General features: G+C 48.8%; 1 long non-coding RNA gene across 1 annotated transcript; it reads right to left on the bottom strand.

The window, feature by feature from the left end:
• Positions 1-2,368: 2,368 nt before the first annotated feature.
• On the bottom strand, positions 2,369-8,945 carry Gm35815. The gene is made up of 3 exons (XR_001783599.1): positions 8,859-8,945; positions 8,621-8,734; positions 2,369-2,777 (listed from the first exon to the last, which is right to left on the bottom strand). It is a non-coding gene; the product is annotated as a predicted gene, 35815 (long non-coding RNA).
• Positions 8,946-15,452: the final 6,507 nt, after the last annotated feature.

Below are 15,452 nucleotides of genomic sequence, written 5' to 3'. Positions count from 1 at the left end.
AAACATTGTTTCACTCAGGTAAGCGACTTTCAATTGAACATTCTTGAGAGACCCAAGTTCAGGATCAAGTATCGCCTCTCTCTTTAGCGCTTGTTGGAGGCAGCTCCTGCCTTGTCAGAGGGCAAGTCAACCTGGCTCTGTGACTTCCAAGTGAAAATCTGTGAGCATGAGGGGCTGTTTCCAGTGTTGTTCTTGACACCTGAGAAAGCAGAGGGATGGGAAACCTCAGCAGGGGAGCGGCCTGCAGGGTTTCCTTCTGGCTCCATCATGCCTCACCTTCTCCACTTGGTGACCACCAGCTAACTTCTCCTGGCCTCTAAAGGTGTGCTTTCCACACAAGGACAGAGATCAACCCCCTGGTCAGTCACCTCAACTCCTCCCTGATCTCATACCTTTCAGCAACTTCTTGCTACTCTCAGACTAATAGCCAAGATCCTGGCCATGTCCAACAAACTTAGGCATCGCCTATTCACCCCTGTCGGGGACATCCTCCACCACTCTGTATCAGCTGTATCCTTTCACCTCCTTCTCCATGAAGATCTCCTCTGCCCCAGGACCTTTGAATAGGATGTACCCCCACTCCTGAACATTCTTTCCCATCTCCGCACCAGGTTTGTTCTTACTTGGTTGTGTTACTTCACACAAACACCAAGTCCTTAGGGGAGAGTTCTCTGAGCCCGTTACCTCCATCAAAGCAAGGATGGGGGAGGGGGAAGGTCGGGAAGGTCCTTGTGTTAGACTGTCAGCAGACACCATGTCCCTCTGCTCCAAGATGCATGTAATGTAGTCTTAATTACTTCATTCATTTCTGAGTCACCTGCTGTTTCATGTCCGGTCTCATCATGTGTGATTGTTGTAACTGGGTCAGCAAAGTGCCTGGTGTGTGGAAGGCTCGCTCTATCACTCCCCAGCAGCAGCAGATGCACCTAGGAATCACCAGCTCCAGGGTTTTCTCCTCGATATTTTGGGGGCCATTCTTTCCTTTGCATGATCACCATCTAAACCAGGTGGGATGTTTGCCCAGGAAGGAGGCATAAAGCACTATAGCCAAAATACTGGACTGAAGCAGCAACGTAAGGGAGGAAACGCTGACCTCAGCTCAAGGTTGCAGAGGGTTATAGTCATGCAGTGAAGGATGGCATCTGTATCACTTGACTGACGCTCACATAGCAGGGGACCAGGAGGCAGAAAAAGGAATAAGAAACCCATGTAACCTTCACAGATACACCCAGTTTCCTACCTCCTCCATCTATCCCCACTACTTAAAAGCCTCCCCAAATTGTGCTGTCACCTGGGATGCACATATTCAGCCTATGAGCCCATAGGAGATGGTTCACATTAGACCATGACTCAAGGTCTTCATCCATCCTTGTCTACACCAGTCCAAATCGTTGGGATACCTGTGGCTTGTGGAGATCTTTGCCCACAGCTGGGGTCTCCAGTGAGGAACTTCAGGTAGAAGAACATTACACAGCTGGCTCAGGCAAAACCAAACCAGGCTGCAGCAAGTCCTCAGTCCCCAGTGCTGAGCTTTGCAGTGAGTGGGAGTTTGCTGGAGATAAGGCTAAGCAGGATGGGAGCTGCTCCGGGGGTTAGACATTACAGCAGGGGCTGTTTTAAGGGAAAAAGGCCCCAGGGGTGGGGAGTGGACATTTTAAAAGATGATAAAAGATGACAGCAGAGGTGGGAGGAGGGACGTGGTGGGGGTGGAGCTTCAGAAGGGGAGGGGCAGGGCATTCTACACTCTGGGTCAGACAGAGCCCAGCCAGAAGCTGGAGTTGAGGCTTGCAAATGGGTGGAGCAAATGAACTTCTTACAGCTCAAACCTTAAACTCACATTCCCTGTAAGTCAGCCCACATCATTCCCATGAGTCTTGTGTTCCACCTCTGTGGAACAGGTGACACTTGCTCTGTCACATGGTACACCATGAGATGTTACTGTCTGTGGTTATTAAAACCTGGTGTCCTTCACTCTGTGAAGTGCCTCCCACAGCCGGAGAGCCTTACCAGGGTTTGTCTCAGGGACCGCAATGCTGCTGAGGATTGTAGTCTGTTATGCAGGGAAGGATGGCAGATGATCATATGACTGATGTCCACGTAGCAGGAGACCAGGAGGCAGAGAGAGGAACAAGGAACCCGTGTAACCTTCAAAGGCATGTGACTTCTGGACATGGCCCTTCTTGCTCGGCCAGGATCAGAGGCAGAGGAAAGAACACTCACTGGGCTTCAGAGGGAACAGATGGAAAAGCTAAAAACATGCCTATCTAGTCACCAGTCCGAATGTTTTCTTACTTAGGGTTTTTGTTGTTGTTGTTTGTTTTGTTTGTTTGCTTGCTTGTTTGTTTTTGGCAGGGGTGTGGTGTGGTGGGAGGATATTTTATTTACATAACCTTGTATATTTTATTTACATAACCTTGTATAATAAGTTCAGCCAGTATCTAAGCCACAGGAGGCACTGGGTTGTACTACCCTTTTGCACAAAGCAGTGAGTCCTGGCTCGAGGTTGCCTTCCATAGTCCCTTTTTTAGCAGGCCAGGTGCAAACACAGGTGAATATGGAACCCTGAGCAAGATGCTCACACAATGCCCTTTGCTCTCCACCACAATGCAAAGCTTTCTGTTTGCAATCCGCTGTTGTGTGAACGGGAACATTCACGGTCGCTCAGCTCCAGATGTGTCCATGGTGAATGTACACAATGTCTACCCACGCCTGCAGTGGTGAACATGACTGTTGGGTACAAAGATGCATTTTTCTTTTCTTTCTTTTTTTAACCATATCTTTGAAAAAAAAACAAAACAAAACAATTACTGTATGTAAATGTGTTTGACATTTGTCAGGATGTCAGAGGCAAAGCACGCGGTAGCGATCAATTAAAATCCGAATCTCTCACTTCAGAGTCTAAAAAGAAAACAAGGTAATTTTAAGAAGAACAAAGGGTATTTATTGATCCTAAGTCTTGCAGTAATGGCTGCAGCCCCTTCTGTTTGTGCCAATCACTCTGTGAGCAGCTTGTCGTCAGCTCCTCCTACAGGAACCTTGTTCCCAGCTCAGCCCCATTCATGCCTCAGCTCAGGGTGGACCACAGCTGTCCCCTGCTCTACTTGCCACATTCTCTGGTTGCTTTCAGTGTCAGTGGTAAAGAGAGCACCCCAGGTATATGAATAGATTCTTAGACATGGCACCTTAGGTTAAATCCCTGTTGGTAATCTGTCCCCGCCTTGGATAATTAGCTCTTAGTCCTTAAAGGAAAGTGTCTCTCAATTAGAAACGGCATGTGCGTTTCCTCACGGAGACATCTGGTGTGCGGTTCCTAGGGGCTTTGGCAAGTGGGCCAGGCTCTCCAGCTGTCCCTCATGACTCCGAAGCCTCAATCAAAAGTCTGGTTGAGGCTGAGACCTTGAGGCAATGTTCTCTTGGCAGCTGGAGAGCAATCTCCTATGGCCACTGGTCCTGGTCCTTCTGTCTAGGGGGCACAGGAAGGAGCCTGTGTGGTCCCAAGTGTACTGCCAACCAGTTTTCCTCCTTAACTTCTCATTCTGGGTTGAGCTGGTACTACAAACTAACCACAAGCTGTAAGCTACAATCCTTTATACAGAGGCAGGTGGGAGTCTGTCATGGTGGGGTATGAACTGGGGCGACTTGCCGACGGCCTACGGATATGGCCTCTGTCCTGCACCAGCGTGTCTATTTCAGCGTGTCTGTTTCTCTCATGCTGACTTCAGAACAGTCTTCCTGGGCTAGCCTGGCCTAGCAAGATGGCATAGCAGGTAAAGGTGCTTACTTGCCAAACCTGGTGACCTGAGTTCATTTCCCAGAATCCACATGACATAAGGGGAGAATCCACTCCCACCCATAAATTGTCCTCTGACCTCCACATCCGTGCCTTAGCCCATGTCCATACCCCACCCTCCACATAAATAAATGAAAATTTAAGATAAGTAAAATAAGTAAAAACAAACCCATGGCCTGCTCTGAGCTAAAGTTACTGGGACAACATCATGGCCAAAGAAAATGTCTGCTGCACAGAGCCCCAGATCCAGTCCTTACAGACCGAGTCCTTACGGGGCCGAGGTAGAATTCACACCCTTATGGGCCCTCTGCATGCCAGTGCTCATGGGAAGAATGGCGTGTAACACAGACATGAGACAGGACACTGTGTGACCCGGTCACAGTACTGAGACACACAAAGAGGCCTGCTCAGACAGAACCACACTGGCAGCTGCAGAGAGAAATCATATAACCCACTTCCTTATTGCTGTAATAAAATATCCCCAGAAAATCAACTTAAGGGAAAAAAGGTGGTTCTGGCTCTCCATTCCCTACAGATTTGGGTCTATAGTAGTTGGGAAGATAGGACCAGTCCCTAAATGTCACAGACTCTGTGACATGAGGTTTGTTCCTCCTTCAGAAATACAGGTATTCCTGAAAGCCTCTGTCTTGTGCTGGACTCTGCCTTACCTTCAAATATTTCAGAAGGGCAGAGAGGACACAGGGACATTCTGTGGTCAGAGAAGTCTGGCGTTGTCTGTCAGAGTTGGGGCTTAGAGCTGCAGATCCAAGACTGCAGCAATGACTCCTGGCTTGCCCCAAGAGAGTCCAAAGGACTCCAGTGTAAACTGAGAGCAAGGTCTGGGTCACATGACCCCTCAGTGCATGCCATGCAAGGGGCTATGTATAGGTTTTCAAAGAACCCCACTCCACTTCTGATTGCCAAAACAAAGCAGAGAGAAAAGCAAGCTTTATCTCCCTCTCACTGAGATGAGCTGGCTTACAGTTACTCTGGGAGTTGGTTTGTGCCTTCCTGCCCTGTCATGTAGACTTTCCTGGCCTGTGATTTAGGAGTTCAGCCCTATGAATTTTGAAGGCAGATGCAGCCTTCTGCTCGCTGAGGGCCAGATGCGGGTTTTTATTGACTCATCTTACACAGAGCATAATTAGACAGAGGCAGAAGCAGCAGTTGCCCAGGGCACTTAGCTGGGCGAAGAGGAAAGAACTGGCCTGTGACGTCTCAGCCCCACCCTCAGGAGGAGGACATCATCGAGGTAGCTCTGTCCTACAGAGCATCAGGCAGTGCCTGCTCAGGGTCAGAGGGACAATTGGCAGGGAAGCTGCAGTCCTAAGAGGTACCTGGGTGAGCTATGCCCTGAGTCAAAGGCGAAGCACAGAGACTTGTCAACAGTGCCAGACGCATTCCAATCCCTAGCCCATCTGGTACTAACAAAGACAGACCTCCCCGACCCTTCCTCTACAGGAAACCTTTCTGGCATCACCTGGGACAATGTTTCGAAAGTGTCATTCACAGTACCACTCTGTGCCTGGATGTTGAAAGGTCACCATGTGTCTTAGTTAGGGTTTTACTTCTGTGTACAGACACCATGACCAAGGCAAACTCTTACAAGGACAATATTTAACTGGGGCTGGCTTACAAGTTCAGAGGTTCAGTCCATTATCATCAAAGCAGGAGCATGGCAGTGTCCAGACAGGCATGGCACAGGAGGAGCACAGAGTTCTACATCTTCATCTGGAGGCTGCTAGAAGAAATCTGATGTCCAGGCAGCTAAGACCAGGGTCTTAGAGCCTACACCCACAGTGACACACCTACTCCAACAAGGCCCCACCTTCAAATAATGCCATTCCCTGAGCCAGGCACATACAAACCATCACACCATGGAAGCCTCCTACTCTGACTAAATTCTCCTTACTTTTTAAAAAGAGCAATTCTGATCCTTTCTTTCCTTTTGACACTCTGAAGTGTGATGAGGTAGTTTAGGTTTGGATGGAAATTTCATTATTAATCAGGTCTGGTAACACAGACCCACAATACTGCCTCTCCAGAAGGCTGAGGCAGAAGGATCTCAAGTTTAATGTCAGCTTAGGTTACAGAATGAGCTGAAGCCCAGCTGGGGCTACAGAAGCCAGCATGGGCAACTTAGCAAGAACATGACTCAAAAATAAAAAATAAAAGGATAATGGTTGTCCTGGTTTGTGCTCTGTTGGTGTGATAAAACTCTGATAAATCAATGTAGGGAGGGAATCAACGTGTTCCATCTCTTCTTCCTCCAGGAGAAGTGAGATGTAACAAGCAGTTAGCACGGGAAATCCCCGACAGAATGAGAAGCAACAGGCAAGACCCAGGAAAGGCAGCTGGAACAGCTCCTACAGAAACTTTGTATCAAGCTTGTCCCCCATCCCATCCTGGATCCACTAGCTACAGTTGCCTCTATTTGCCTCTTAATAGTCACCCTAATTCCAGACTGGAATGTGTAGACGTCTCCCAGCTGCTTTTAAAGGCTGCCTTATCGTTCTAAGAAAGCATCATACGTAATTACATTTAATAGACACAGAATTGATTGAAACACTTAGCTGGAACAAAAAGCCCAGACCTAATTTCGTAAACATGTTATTGTACAGTAACCCCCAATGAGTTTGTGCTTAAATCTCCTAATTAATTTTTAATTAAAAAGCTCAAAGATGCTATTACACTTGTTGTAAATGGCAGCCCCATGCAAGCAGAAACCACGGAGCAATGCAGACGAATATCTTCTATTAAAATCTGCGTTAATGAGAACGGCTGTGCTCCATATTTCTGATGCAGAAATGGAGAAGAAAACACTGTTTAAGAGGTTTGAGAATCTTCCTCAGGTCTTCCTGACTTGTGTAACACCGTGCAGCATGTGACGGCTTCGCATTCGACAAGCTGTCCGAACCTTTATCTCAATAGATCTTTCTTCTACCCCTTCCAATATCTAGCTAAATGTATCAGGTGCCTTTAGTAGCAAATTGTATTTAATATGGTCACAAGCCAAAGAAGGCTCCCACTTCCTCCAGCGATGAATTCCATCATCTTATTCAAACACTACCCAGTGTTGAATTAAAGTCCCTCCCCACACCCCTGCCTAACACCTTCTGTCCTCTCCAGTCTAATATCTCCATCTATCTGTCCAGGCTTGTGCGATTCTTTTGAATTCCAGTAATTGAAACTTTATGTTTCTCTGGGGATATGGGTGATGTCACCAGCGGGGAACTATTAATAGCACCAGACACAGAGGGAGAGCTTCTCAGAGAAGACCAAGTTGTTCTCCTCCTCCATAACTCAACCAGGGTGATACCATCACACGAGCAGGTGTCCTGTGCCTGCAGGGCTGTGGGGTAACTAAGTTACTGGCTGCTTACTGCTGTGCTTTCTAATTTGCTCTTCATGGCCGACCAACCCCTCCATGCCAGAGTCTCAGCCTTGGCACTCCTGACCTTTGGGTTGCTGTCAGTCCTAAGGCCTCCTGGGCTCTATGGAAGGTTGAGAAGCACTGCCTGGCTCCTCTTCCCTCGGGGCCAGCAGTAGCCCCTCCTAGCTACAATAACCAAAATGTCTTCCCTGGGAAGAGAATAAGCCAACCACGGTATTTATTCCCTGATAAATACTGCCTCGGGTTAAACAGAGATGGATCCTCACAGAGCCACCCAGTGAGAGCCAGGAGGATGTGTTGATGTGGCAATGAGCCTACTGCCCTTCCGTGTCCTTCGTGAAGATTTCAGATTTACTCAGACAGTTAGGAGGGCAGTCCGATGAGTGTGTGTGCACATGTGTATGTGCAAGGACACTCACAGGTGTTTGCTTAAGGGGCATTGACTGTGTGGCAGCCAGAGAGACCCACCCTTCAGGTCAGGGACCTAGTTTACAACCAGACTCTCGGGAACACCTTCCTCTAATTGCTACGAAATGGGGAGGGGGACAGGGCTCACATTTAGGTTTGCTATCGGTGTTCGTATGACAGGCAGATGGGCTACATGTGTGCCTGGAATGGGAATAACAGAAGAGGCTTGCTCAGGTAGACTGAGGTGGGAAGACCCTCACTGAGGGGTGAGACCCAGGTCCTCAGACTTGTCTTTGTACTGAAGGGATAAAAGACAAGGCTAACATTCTCCTGTTTAAGGAAACACAGGGAAAAAAACATTAGATAAGGGAGAAGCTTTTCTTTCTGATAAATGGAACATTTATTTTCATTTCTTCTTTTCCTAAATCTGGGCACTTGATTTTTCCCCAACAAGAGTAGAGTAGACCCGGGGGCGGGTGTGCCTAGGGTAAGAGATGCCTGGCATAAGAAGAACTGGGGGGCTGTACCATACCAACTGTGGCAGTCACCTAAACCTCAACTTTCCCAGGGAAATAAAAGCTGTCCGTACCTCCCAGGGCATGTGAGGTCCATACTTCGGGTCAACTGTGTTTTAGTAAGGAAATCAATGGCAGTTTAATGGGGCAAAACTTAGAATCTAGGGGACCTGGGTTGCCTCCCTGCACTGCAGGAAGGCAACAGTGCCCTCGTAGCTGCAAGGTCACCAGCAGTTCTCACCCTTCCTCGTATATTTCTCTCCAAAGGTCCCTATTTTTAGCAACTTCTACAGGGGCACCCAGAGGCAAATATTGTACAGGGCCCACAGCATTGTCGCTGGGATAATCCACACCAGAGCTAGGGGATGTTAACCTTTGCATGAAGGAGGGCTGGAGAGCTCTGTGCTATGGGTACAATTTGGAAGAAGTAATTCCAGCCTTACTTGGCTGGGTTTCAAGTATCTTGAAGCCTTTCAGAAGCACCTGACAATTGCCATGATAATTACAACTCACCTCCTCTACTCTGGGAAGGGCCCTAAGGTCTTCCTCCAGGGGAGACAGCATCTCAATGAAGGCCATTGCATCCGAGCTCTCCTCTGTGTAACGTCCTTCATCTTGTTCCCATTTCTAAACAGACAAACCCAACCTCCATCATTCAAGGTCACTGCTGAATTTCATCTCTTCTGGAAAAAAAAAATTAACAGGAAATATGGAAACCATTGTCCTGAATGCCTACCCCTTCCAGGCCCACCTTTTGTTTGTCTGGGGCTAATTCTTCTGAAATTCCTGTATCTGTCTTCCTCCTCAGTCAGGGCATCGTGGTTCCCCATCATCGCAGTGTTCCCTGTCTCCTGGGACTGTTTTGCAGTCATCAGGGCCTGAATTATCTAGGTCACTGCAAGGCTGTGTTCCTGGAATTTGAGCCTTAGCTTTGAAAGTGGAGCAAGCATGTTGGCAGCTCTGAACTTCTGCAAGGCCCTTTGGAGCAGCCCCACAAATCCCGGGCTTTACCAGGATCAGACTAAACCCTCACTGTTTTACTCTCAGGTAACCTGTGTTTTGTGGTTGTTTGTCTGCCTTTGCTTTTTTAGACAGAGTCTGGAGCTCAAGGTCCCCCTGCCTCGCTCGTCCTCCCCGGTGATGATTTTATGGATGTGGGCAGCTACGCTGGAGTTCTTGAGAATAAAAATTATTGTGATCGTCTCCCTTCTGACTCCGCATGTCATCACCAGGCATTCCTTTGAGGGCATCTAATCTCTGTCTCTAAGAAAGCTCTTTTCCCTGGGGAAGTTGTCATCAAACCCAGTGTCCTGGATTCTGGCACCACGGTGATTCTAATAAACCTCTGAGTTTATCCATTACATTCAGGTCTCAATGCCATGTGGCTATAAAATATCGGTAAGACTTTTAACTCTTCACTCTCTGGGCCTTCTGTGAGAGAGGGTAGAACAAGTTTCTAATGAGTGTGTGTGTCTGTCTGTCTACCTCTCTGTATGTCTGTCTGTTTCTCTGTCTCTCTACCACCTCTCTCTGTCTCTCTACTTCTTTCTGTCTGTCTGTCTCTGTCCCTATCTGTCTGTCTCTCTGTCTCCCACCTTCCTGTCTCATCTGTCTGTCTCTCTGTCTCTGTATTTCTCTGTCTGTCTTTCTAGCCCTCTTTCTGTCTGTCTCTCTGCCTCTCTGCCTCTCTGTCTGTGTGAGTGCGTGTATGACAAGTGTCACACACAGAGATCTTGTTTAAATGGTCACTCATGACACACCATCCAATTGTGCAAACCCCAGATACATCAAGTGACTATTGTCTCATGTCGCACACTGCTGGAGAAGCCTGTGTGTTCGGTGTACGGGCCCTTTCAACAAAGACAGATCCCAATTATTAGTACTTTTATTCTTCACCCAGATCTCCATGTGATCTATCAGCCCAATGACCTATGAAAAGCAATGCCCACAAGTCTTACAAGTGTGCTGTACCTTGCACTGAGTCTCCGGTGTGTGATGTCTTATGATCCTTCCTACAGCCCATTTACAGATGAAAGACTGGGAACCAGAGAAGCTCAGGACATGGCCCAGTCATCTGCTGTTGGGGAAAGCAGAGTTGGGGACCTGACCAATCTTTGAGAGCTTCTGTTCCCCCAAGGCTTGTGTTGCGTGTCTTAAGAAACCTAGACAATATTCGCCATTCTTCCGAAAGCTCATCCCGGAAGATACTGATTTTCCTTTTTGACAAAGCCTAGCAAAGTGTCTGCGGCTCCCCTTCACACACAGGAGCTATGCAGAGGCCACCATAGCATAGCTCACACCTCAAGGGGTAGGCTGGGTCTGGTGCATCAGAGGCACAGGTTCTGGTACTTGCCTGTAAGTGAAGCTCCTCGTGGTTCCATAGGCTCCACAGACTCCAGACTGTCCTCTTTCAATGACTCCATAATGACCTAGAAGACGTGTCCTTAACCAGCCAGCTTCTGCCTCTTCTCAGCTGTCCTTAGACCTCAGGGAAATCAGAAATAGCCATTCCTCGGGAAACGGCTGAAGCCCCTCCAGCAAGGGTACAGTGAAGGTGCGGACGCGCTGAGCTAATGAACCAAAGACAGACAAATCAGGTCTCCTTTTCAGCCCGTCCACAGTGACCTCCAGGAGTTTTCATGGCTGGGGATAATTGATTTGTGAGCTCTGAGATTAGATGCAGGCCATTTTGTGTGGTGGAGGGATCCTGCAAAGGGCGATGTTTTCTGTGCTTTCTGCTGAGCAGTCTTAGAATAAATAAGGCAGCAGAGTAATGAAGTCAGGACAGCTTTTGTCTTAGTCAGGAGGCATCATTATGCAGGAATAATTCATGGCCTGGTGCTGTTGGGCCGGCCTAAGTTCTGCTTGGCTGTCAGGTGCTATGAAGCCAGTCTCCCTGTGAACCCTTATGCAGGGGGGGCGGGGGGGGACGACTGGCACTCCATTTGCTTAGACCCCTGGAATTCCAAGAGTTTACCAATCGTCACTTACTTAACATGGGCCTTAAACAGTGGAGATCATCTGAGAGTCAGCTCCAGGGGACCCAACTCTGCTAACCCCAAACCATGCTGGCCCAGCTTTCATCATGACCTAACCTCACCTCAGCTCCACACCCTGCACCTCCTTCCAGGAGGGGTGAAGCTTGCCCTCTCTGTAATTTATGGATACCAGAAGAGACATTGCCTTACTGAGCAGGAGTGCATGGCAGGATGGATTAATTGAGGAGTGTTTCATCAGCTTCTACAGCTGCCGGCAAGCTCCCGAATGGGAAGAAATCTCCAGGAGATATGTACCCTGTGTGTGTTCAGAGAATGAGCATTCTGTATCCCTCTGAAAGGCAGAAGCTGAGGTGCAGAGAAACCAGAGGTACCTTCTCTGTCTCCGGTGTGCTCTGGGAGTTGATGGTCTTTAAGAATGACCATGAAAGGCCCTCTTGTTCCTCCATAGACAGCTGGCTCCCATGTCTGGATGGTGAACCTTTAATGGGACTTTTCCTAGGGCTCCAAGTTCTGTCCTCACAGGAGCCCTTGGACACCCTGGTACCTGGCACCCTCCACAGGCACATTTTTTCTGCATTTGCAGCTTCCAAGGTCTGGGCTGGTGTCGGTCTGCATATTCTTTATCAAAGTGAGTTTATTTTTTTAAATTTGGAAGTATGTGGATATGCACATGGCAAGGCACACACAGAGATGTCAGAGCCAACTTAAAGGATTCGGTTCCCTTCTTTTACCCATGTTGATTCAGGGGGCCAACTCAAGCCGTATGGGGTTTGGTAGCAAGCTAAGCTCCCTTATCCCGTGAGTTATCTCTCTGCCTTGGTCTGAGTTTTATAAGAACATTTGTAGGCTGTGGTCAAGCCTGGTGTTAATCAGGTTCAATGGCCACTCAGGGAATTGCAGTGATCCTTAGTAAGCTGCCCATGTGAGCCTCCTTGAGCTGATTGGCTCACCATACTGAGATGGCTGATACGCAAACAGCCATACCTAGACAAAGTGGACTCCCGGTAAGTGCCTGGTATTTACTGTACTTGTAGACACGGAGTGGCAGGGGATGCTACTTGGGTCACAGAGGTGGGAAGGGGGAGGCCTGTGTGAGCCTTAGCCTGGAATTTGTGCTTTATCGTAGTACTCACTGGCTGTCTTTCTCAGCTTGAGCTTAAACCAACCAACAAAGCTGTCGTTCGAGTTGATACAGGGCCCTTTCACAATCGCCGATGGACAGTGTCCTGCTGAAACTGCCCAGTCCCACTGAGGAATCTAACTTTCGAAAGTGAGGGAGCTCCAGAGGTGGACAGTATTTGCTCTTCTGGACTCTGGAAGCAACGACTTGGCCCAAGGTTAGTCAAAGAGCAAAGGGCACAGAGGACCCAGAGCAGATACATGGGCAGGAGAGGCGGGCTGTACAGGGACAGATGGGAATATCACCGGTTCTTACCAGAAGGGCAGCTTGCTGGGAAGTGGCTCGCCACAGAAATGGCAAGTGTCTTTTCTCACACACAGGAAGAGGCCAGGAAGGCACTGAATGTTCTTTCTGCCCCAGCTCTTGTCTTTCACTGGTTTCCACATTGTGACATATGGCTGCCATGCATTTCCTTGTCATCTGTCAGTGGTATCCTGCTTCTTGGGATCCCCAAAGTCCCTCGCACATAGCCAGCACTCACCCAAGACCCAGACTGAAGGCCACACTTCTGAGTTGATTATGTCCCCAAGACTATCCACTTGTCATCCACAATCCTCCAGACATACCTTAGTATGACTTCAAAAATAACTGAGACCTGTGCCATAAACAAAATCTAAAGGGAACCTTTGATCTTGTGGGTGCCACGCTCACTGTGAGAGGCCATGCCAGGACCAAGACAACCTTCTAAAGAGACTATGGTGCCCACAGCCTAGGCTTCCCTTAGGACTCCCCCTCACCTTCTACTATCCTCTCCTCTCCACAGGGCCAGATGAGAACCTTTAATCTAATCAGTCTCCCCTGAGGACCTAGTAGGCATCTATTGAGCACCTAGTGTATGCCAGACCACTGGCTAAGCCCTGAGATACACAGATGAATAAAGAAAGAGGGCAGAACAGGGGCACCTCAGAGACCTCAGAAGATAGGAAGTAGGTCAGATGGGACAGGGGACAGGCTTATAGAGGAGCCAGGCCAGGTAGAACAGGAGAGTGAAAGGGAAGGTGCCCTTTTGTTTAGGTAAAGCCAATAGATGGGGGTGTAAAGGGGAGAAGCTGCCCCTGCAGGTGTCTGTGACTCAGCCCCCTCCATATAGACTCAGTAGAATACAGGACACAAAGCACTTCAGGCTGTCATGTGTAGAAGACCATAGGCTGCAAAGCCTCTGCCGGAATGCAACCTTCTAATCAAGGGGTAAGGAGGACATGTGCATTTAAGGATTGAGTGTGTACATACATGTATATATGTGTACACACATAATCACAGGTATGTGTATACAGGGGTCAGCACAGTCTGTGTATGAATGTAAGCTCTGGGGGTGTGGGTAAAAGCACAGGAGAGTGTGTGTGTGTGTGTGTGTGTGTGTGTGTGTACACATGTAAGTCCTAGGGTGTGGTTAAGCACTGAGGGGTGTGTGTGTGTGTGTGTGTGTGTGTGTGTGTGTACATGTAAATCCTAGGGTGTGGATAAGCACTGAGGGGTGTGTGTGTGTGTGTGTGCATACACATAAGTGCTGGGTATGTGTGCACACATGTAAGCACAGGAGTGTATGTACACATGTAAGCACTGGGGTGTGTGGGTACACACATGAACAGAGGAGTGTGTATACACACAGAGTGTGTGGGTACACATGTGAGCACAGGAGTGTGTGCACATGAACAATCACAGGAGTGCATGTACACAGGCAAGCGCAGGAGTGCCGGTTCCTGTGTGGAGGTCAGAGGATGACTTAGGCAGTGATCTTTACCTTCCACTTTGAAGTATGATCTCCTTGTTGTTGATCTGCTGTGGACAGCAGGCTAGCTGAGCTGGCCTGTGAGCTGCAGGCTCCCCGTCTCCACCTTGAATATCCCATAGGCATGTAGGGGGTCACAGAAGCTTGGGCTGGGGGTTCAGCTTATAGTGGGCTCTGGAGATTTGAACTCAGGTCCCCACTCCTGCATGGCAAGTGCTTATACTCTCAACCTCAACCTTCTCCTCAACCTTCTTAAGCCTTTAGTTAGATTTCCAGTGTCAGTTTGTTCTGCTCCCCAAGTTCACTCCAAATACGTGACTCTATTAATCTCCTAAGGGTCCCTATAAGCAGGTTCTCTCAATAAGATGTTCTTTAGAGTTTGTTAGTCAGGGAAGGACTTGGGAGAAAGGAGGAAGGGTCCCTTCGGCCCCTTTCTCCACTGAAACCTTTTCCAGGACACAGGTCCAAGGAAAGATGAGCCCTCCTCAATGCCTGAGTCAGGCTTTGTGGAGAATGGAGAGACAAAGCAGGCCATTTGCACAGTGCAGACAAGTGTCAGCTTCCACGTCCTGAGTCTCAGCCTATGCCAGACAGACTTGCATCCAGCCTGGGGTGATGGACAGACGTAGGTGAGAGAAGCCCCAAAGAATCTGGCAACTTCCTAGCTTAGAGGGCAGCTGAGAAGAGCCAACAGCAGACTCAGAAGTTTCAGACACTGGGAACCAGAGCCAAGTCATCTAGGATGCTGGTTGGACATCTTCCAAGACAGACAGAGAGAAGCTTCCATGTAGATGGAGGCAGTGGGAAGGGCTGTGAGCTGGTGAGGACATGATGGGGGGGAAGGGGGGAGATTGTAGCACACACAGAGACACACAGCAGTGACCGCAGCTGGAAGTGGTCAGATGCTCCAAGACCACCAGTAAGCACTACTTTCTCGGTCCTCACCAAGATTCAGCAAAGAGGGGCTGCAGGGGTCTGCTGTCAGCTGAGGTAAGGAGCCTCTTAGCCCAGGACATTATGCTTCTTGTAGAGGGTGGGCAGTTCTCATTCCTGGCACAGCCTGGTGCCCACAGCTCTGCTCTCAGCAATGTTTATGTACCACAGAATGACTGACACGGGGATAGAAGGTTCTAGTTAGGGCTGCTTTGTGACATACCGTAGAATAAGCAGAGGCTTTCCCCAGCCTCCTCCATGGATGCCAGTAGCTCCCACCGGGTGTCACAACCCAAGTGTACCTCCATGTTGACAGGCGTCCTGTCAGAAGAGGGACAAGGGTGCAATCAGCCAGCTGAGAGCAATGCTTAAATCACTGTTTTGTGTACTTGAGCCCCAGGGAGCGCTAGGGGCCAGGAAGGCACAGCAGTATGGAGTAGCATCGCCACCTGGAACACGGAGAGTGTGTTTAAATGGCAGGCAGGGCACAGCGGAAGCTGAAGA

Source organism: Mus musculus, chromosome 2 (genome assembly GCF_000001635.26).
Source record: "Mus musculus strain C57BL/6J chromosome 2, GRCm38.p6 C57BL/6J".
Taxonomy (NCBI): domain Eukaryota; kingdom Metazoa; phylum Chordata; class Mammalia; order Rodentia; family Muridae; genus Mus; species Mus musculus.
The sequence above is the reverse complement of the archived record's forward strand: the minus strand, read 5'-3'. Positions and strand labels throughout refer to the sequence as shown.